This window comes from Myotis brandtii, unplaced genomic scaffold (genome assembly GCF_000412655.1).
Source record: "Myotis brandtii unplaced genomic scaffold, ASM41265v1 scaffold1341, whole genome shotgun sequence".
Taxonomy (NCBI): Eukaryota; Metazoa; Chordata; class Mammalia; order Chiroptera; family Vespertilionidae; genus Myotis; species Myotis brandtii.
Window position 1 is genome coordinate 116,194 of NW_005354761.1, and position 6,282 is coordinate 122,475.

At 47.6% G+C, this 6,282-nt stretch overlaps 1 long non-coding RNA gene across 2 annotated transcripts; it reads right to left on the reverse strand.

The window, feature by feature from the left end:
* Positions 1-520: 520 nt before the first annotated feature.
* Positions 521-6,226, reverse strand: LOC102241285. Of its 2 annotated transcripts, none has more exons than XR_001360959.1 (4): positions 6,149-6,226; positions 2,838-2,936; positions 2,458-2,514; positions 521-1,868 (listed from the first exon to the last, which is right to left on the reverse strand). It is a non-coding gene; the product is annotated as an uncharacterized LOC102241285 (long non-coding RNA). The 2 variants fall into 2 exon arrangements; XR_001360960.1 differs by having other exon boundaries at positions 2,458-2,530.
* Positions 6,227-6,282: the final 56 nt, after the last annotated feature.

Genomic DNA, 6,282 nt, shown 5'->3' on the forward strand with positions numbered 1-6,282 from the left:
GGGGCCGTCTCAACCTCTCCGGGGGTGTCCCGATCTCACCGGGGCCATCCCGACCTCACCGGGGCAACACAAAGTTTGGCATTCTGTCTTTTGTTGGGCGGCTCCTTGCTGGTCCAAATCTCCAGGCGTTCTTGATAGCTAAATATCTGGTATGCTTGCTTGGATTTCGTTTTCTACTAAGTGCACAGACTGCTTGTCTGCCGTCTCCCAAGCGTCCCATCTGAGACTGGAACTGGTGGACGTGCTTGTGCGTTTGCTGGTACTGCAGTTCCAAGTCGCCGGCCCAGCCTGGTCCGGCTCCAGCTTCCTCCGAACCAGGTTCTGCTTCTTGAGTGTGTCTCTTTTGGATGCGAGGAGTTGAGATCTGCAGTTTGTTGGGTTGGGCTCTGTACTTGGTGCCTCTGCACATCCTACTCAGTCTCAGTGCTCTTCTTTCTTTCCTTCCAGTTGTAGAGCTTCCACTGGGCCAGCTTTCCCATGGTTCCGAATGATAGTTGTTTGTCCTATAGTTGGTGTTGAAGTCTGCAATTTGTTGGGTTATGCTTCAAAAGTGCAGGTGGGTCTTTTTGTGCCACTGTCAAGGCTTGGATGGGGATGTAAATTGGGTAGGGCGGGGTCTCCGGGAGTCACGGGGTGGAGCAAATAGCAATGGTGTCTCTGCGGCTCCTTGCCTCTCCGGGACTCTGGGACTTCTCGTCCCCTAGTGCCTGCAAGCAGCTGCGTGACAGAGCCTCCCTCGCTTTCCGACCGCTGCAAGGCCGTGCCGCCTCTCCCCGTGGGGTCTGGTGGCTCATGTTCCCGCCCCGAACCAGCTCAGTGGATTCAAGAGTTTGTAGAAGCGCTCCATTGATTTTTTTTAGAGAGAGTGGAAGGGAGGGGGAGAGACATACAGAGAGAAACATCAATATGAGAGATACACATTGTCAGGGAGTGACAATACATGGGAGTTATTTGAAAGCCATTCTGAGTCTGGACTCCCTACTCTTTGTAATAAAAAGCCAACTGAGGAGTTTTAATCAGAAGAGAAAACAGAGCCGTCTTACAAGAACATTCAGTTAATAAGTTTAGTATACATATACTAAGTGTCTGGTACATTTCTGGCCTTAAGTTTAGGTCTGGGTCCACATCAATGAGGAGAAGAGACAAGGCTGCTGCCTGCACAGAGCTTGCAGAAGGGGCAGGAGGCAGACCATGCCCTTGTAATTGGTGTGGTGGAGGCTATGATGGAGAAGCCTAGGGTATCATAGAGGCAGCTCAAGGGCCACTTAACTCAGTCCTGGTGGGTGAGGATCTCGGAGCCCTGAAGAATGGGTCATAGTTGTCCAAGTCAGATATGGGGGAGGGCAGAGCTCTGCAAAGGTGAAATAGCATAACTTTGGCATTAATTGGGATTTGAACTGTGTACCAGGCAGCCCTCTAGATAGCTCCTGGTCTTCATTCTCTTGATTGTGGGTTGAGCCTAGTGACTCACTTCTAATGAACAGAATAAGGCAAAATCGATGGGATGTCACATCTAAGATTAGGTAAAAACACGTTGGCTTCCATCCATCTCTTTCTCTGTTTTTCTCATTCTCTATCTCTTTCTCTCTTGCCTGCTCACTCTGATGGAAGGCAGCTGCCATTTTGTGGGTTGCCTTATGGAGAGGCCCACATAGCCAGGAGGGTGGCCTCCAGCGAGCAAAGAACCAAGGCCCTCTGTCCAACAGCCCTTGAGGATTGAATCCTGCCAACAGCCATGTGAGTAACCTTAGAAACAGACCCTTTTCCAGTCAGGCATGAAATAGGACTGCAGCCCCAGCCAACACCTTCACTGCAGTCTTGTGAGAGATCTTGACACAGAGGCACTCAGCTGAGCTGCACCTGGATTCCTGAATCACAGAAGTTTTAGGACAACTTGTTATGCAGCCATAGAGAACATACAAACTGTAAGGGGGCAAAACTACAAGTCAGAGATTTTATTCTCCATCCTGGTTATTCTCTATCCTTCCTGCCATGGGGAGCAATAGCTGTGGAGGACAGAAAGATTCTTCCCTTTAATTCTCTAGCTTTCCTTATCTTTTTTTGATGTTGACAGTATTACAGATGTCCTCTAATTTCCCCCCTTTTACCCTCCTCCTCCCAGCCCCTGCTCCACCACAGGCCTTCACCACACTATTGTCTGTGTTCACTAGTTATGCATATCTATACTAATAAAAGGCCTGTGGCCATGACGCTGTAATGCCGTCATGACCAAACGAGCAGCGCTCTCGCAGCGGGCGGAGCGGCCAGCTGAGGCAAGCAGAAGTGGAAGTGAGCTACTCGCACAATTTTGTGCGTGCTGGGCCTCTAGTATGTATGTAGGTTCTTTGGTTAATCTCTTCCCATCTTCCCCCCTCTTCCCCTCTGAGATATGTCAGTACTGAACACCACACTCTGGAGATACTGCCTCAAGGTACACCAACCAGAAAGTGGTCTCACCTGTTTCACAGCAGGCTCTGGCGGTCTAGATGGGGTGAGGTTCAGTTCTTTTCTCCACTGGGAAAGAAATAGGCTTACAGGGTGGAGAGAGAAGGAAGTGAAACCCCAAGTCCCAGGAGTTGTCTTTGGTTTGTTTGTAAAGTTGAAATTAAGTGTTGGCTGATATATTTATAACCAAAATGCAAACACTTGAATGAATCCTGACTGTTTTATGGAAAAACAGCTACACTAAGACCCAGTGGGTGTAAAATCAAGTACCACTGTGGGGCATAAATACGAAAATACATCAGCGAGAACACTGAGCCTGGATCCTTAAGTCACTGTTCACCTACGTGGAGACCCGAGAATTCACTTGGCCTCAATATCAGGGTTTTCCATACCAGTCCAGGGATTCCACTAGCTCAGGTCCCATGCTTTGCAGTTACTTTACTTTCTTCAGGTTTTTGTGCACAACTAGCAGGTGGAATCCAGACTTCTTCCTGTCAGGAAAGAGCAAATATTAATGTTAAGATAAAATTGACTAAGTAGAGTTCATACCTACTAGGAGGTTTAAAGAAGGCTTGAAATATATAACTACCTTCCAATGGAATGTGTGTGTGTGTGTGTGTGTGTGTGTGTGTGTGTGTGTATTCCTAATATGCAAATAGGCCAAACGGGAACAACCAAACAACCAGTCGCTATGATGTGCGCTGACCACCAGGGGGTGCGCACGGAACATGGCAGGTGTTGGCTGTGGTGAGATGGTGGAGCAGGTGAGCGGGGACGCCAGACCAAGGTGGGGCACTGGTTGCTGTCATCAAGGTGAGCTTCTGGCGGTTACTGAAAATTATTTGCTCTTGTACACCACGGTCCCACTTGGTACTCACACCTGCTGCCAGCTCCTGGTACCGGCCCCAATCGCCCCTCAGGGCTTCTCCACCTTCCCCTGCTCCTGAGAGGTGATCAGGGCAGCAGCCACCACTTGCACCTGCTGCTGGTGCTGGCCCCAATCGCTCTGTGCCATCAGCGGGTACAAGTGGTGCCAGTGCCGTCAGTGCATGGGAGCGGCGGCAGTGGGAGTGGGGCTGCTGGCAGACAGGGGATGGGGGGCCACAGTGGGAGGGGCTGGGCGGGGGCGCGGAGGATGGGCTGAGACCCGTCCCTGTGCCCACTGTAGCCTCGCAACCTACAGTTCCTTTTAAGGTGCATGAATTCGTGCACTGGGTCCCTAGTGTGATCATAAAAGAATTGCTGATGTTTCCCTTCCTGAGTTCCTGGACTCCACTTGTTCTTTTTAAAAAAAATATATTTTATTGAGAGGAAGGGAGAGGGATAAAGAGGAAGGGAGAGGGATAGAGAGGAAGGGAGAGGGATAGAGAGTTAGAAACACTCATGAGAGAGAAACATCCATCAGCTGCCTCCTGCACACCCCCTACTGGGGATGTGCCCGCAACCAAGGTACATGCCCTTGACCGGAATCGAACCTGGGACACTTCAGTCCACAGGCCGATACTCTAGCCACTGAGCCAAACTGGTCAGGGCACTCCACTTGTTCTTAAGAGGACTCTTTGAACACAGTTTTCAGTGTTTTAAGAAGTAAGGAAAATCATATAGTTATCTCTGTATGGCCACACAGGCTAACCAAAAGGTCTTTTTTTTCTTCTTCATGGAAACATCCTCTCATAGGAAACCAAATCCCACTCCCTCAATTTTATGGAACAATAATTGACATAATAGTTTAAAGCATGTAACAATGGTTTGATATATACATATATTGCAAAATGGTTACCACAAATTTAGTTAACAGCTATCATCTCATATAGTTACAATATTTTTTCTTATGATGGAAATTTGTTCTCTTAGCATCTTTCAAATATACAATGTAGTATTGATAACTATAGTCACCATGCTATACATCCCCAGAACTAACTTATCTAATAATTGAAAGTTTGTACCCCTTGATCACTTTTACCGATTTTGCTCCTTTTCCCCAACCACAAGTCTGTGTTCTGTATCTGAGTTTGAGGAAATAAAATTTGTTATTACATAGTAAGAATATTTTTTTAGGGATATAGCATCTTTCAAAACTACAAATGAAAATAAAGAATACATTATATTTTTTACCTTGAAGAATAGGAATCATTAGTTTTGATCATCTCTCTTACTTGAAAGATGAGAAAATAGATTGTGTGATGTCAAGTTCCAGCTGTTTTGTGGCAAAACTCTGTGTTTAGAGTCAGGAGACCCTCTTTTCCTGAGGTGTGGGGACCTAGCTATCCCAACAAAGATTAAGAGGAGGTGGGATATATAGGGTGTCCCAAAAATGTATACACTCACTTTGACTAATTATAACGGCAGTGTTTACATTTCATTTTCAAAAATTGATCTATCAGCTATTAAAGGGTGAGTACATTTTTGGGGGACACCCTGTATCTCTGAATTACGCTGTTTTTCTGTGCATGGCCCCCAGGGGGCGCAGACGCCTTTTGTACCACAGATGGGAAACTCCACCTAGCTAACACCTGGGTAGAAGGAAGCATTCAGGACCAAAGAGGGTTCAAACAGCATGGCCACTCACGGACTGTAAGTATCTTTATGGGAGGCGATGAAATCAGCATGGAGCACACGCTGAGATAGCAGAAGAAGGCAAAAGTCTGTTAGAATTACGAAAAATATTACAGCCCTTTAACCTGAATGCATAGAGCAGATTCTTTTCTTGACTTGAGAAATGAATCTTCGGACTGTCAGACTGTCAGTCCCATTTATGGAGAGCCAGTCTTGCTGGGTATGTTATTCCCAAGAAGGAGGACAAATAGGGAAGAGAGAAGGGGGAGGGGAGGAGAGAGAACAAAGAAGGGGGATAGTGTGAAGACCGCACCTCTTTTCAGAAGGTATAACTCACCTGGGAATCTGCACCACGTAGGAAGCGAGAACGACTTAAGCTTCCCAATAAAAAATATTTTTTACCTACAACCTTGCTCTATACTTTACCAATCAATCATTCCTCCTCTGTCACAGTGGGTATTATCCCTGATTTATAGATATGGAAACAGCCCTCGCCCCCCCACCCCCGGAGAAATGGTGATTTCCCAGTTGTACAAATTGTCAGTGGCAGGTGTTCTGACTTCAACATTGAACTGCTTAACATGTCTGTGAAGGGTCCCGACTGCCAACATCATGAAATCCGAATTCTTCCTTCCAGCCTGCCCTTTCGCGTCTCACTTCCAGTTATTTCCTCTAGGACAGCGGTTCTCAACCTGTGGGTCGCGACCCCCTTGGCGGTCGAACGACCCTTTCACAGGGGTCGCCTAAGACCATCCTGCATATCAGATATTTACATTACGATTCATAACAGTAGCAACATTACAGTTATGAAGTAGCAACGAAAATAATTTTATGGTTGGGTCACAACATGAGGAACTGTTTTTAAAGGGCCAGAAGGTTGAGAACCACTGCTCTAGGACCACCTTCTATCAGCTGTTCAAATTAGGATATTAGAATGCCCCTCTCCCACCCATTATAGCAGAAATCACACTGGGTTAGAGTTCTTTGTCTACGATACTTTGTCCCCGCCCCGCAATGAATGAGTCTTTTGACGGCCGGATCCTAATACAAAACGTGGCACAGGTAGCGAATGGCCGTCGAATGGAAGCGAATGGAATTGAGGTCAAATAGACCTACTCGCTCTTCTCCGCCCAGCCGGGGGACCTACCGGCACACGGTCCTCCTCCTAGACTTCTCCGCTCCCTAGCGGGACGGGGAGCCAGAGCAGGAGGAGTTCGGGTAGCCGAGGATGGCGGGGCGGCGGCGGGGCACGGCCCCTTTAAGGAGGAGCGCGGGGCGCGG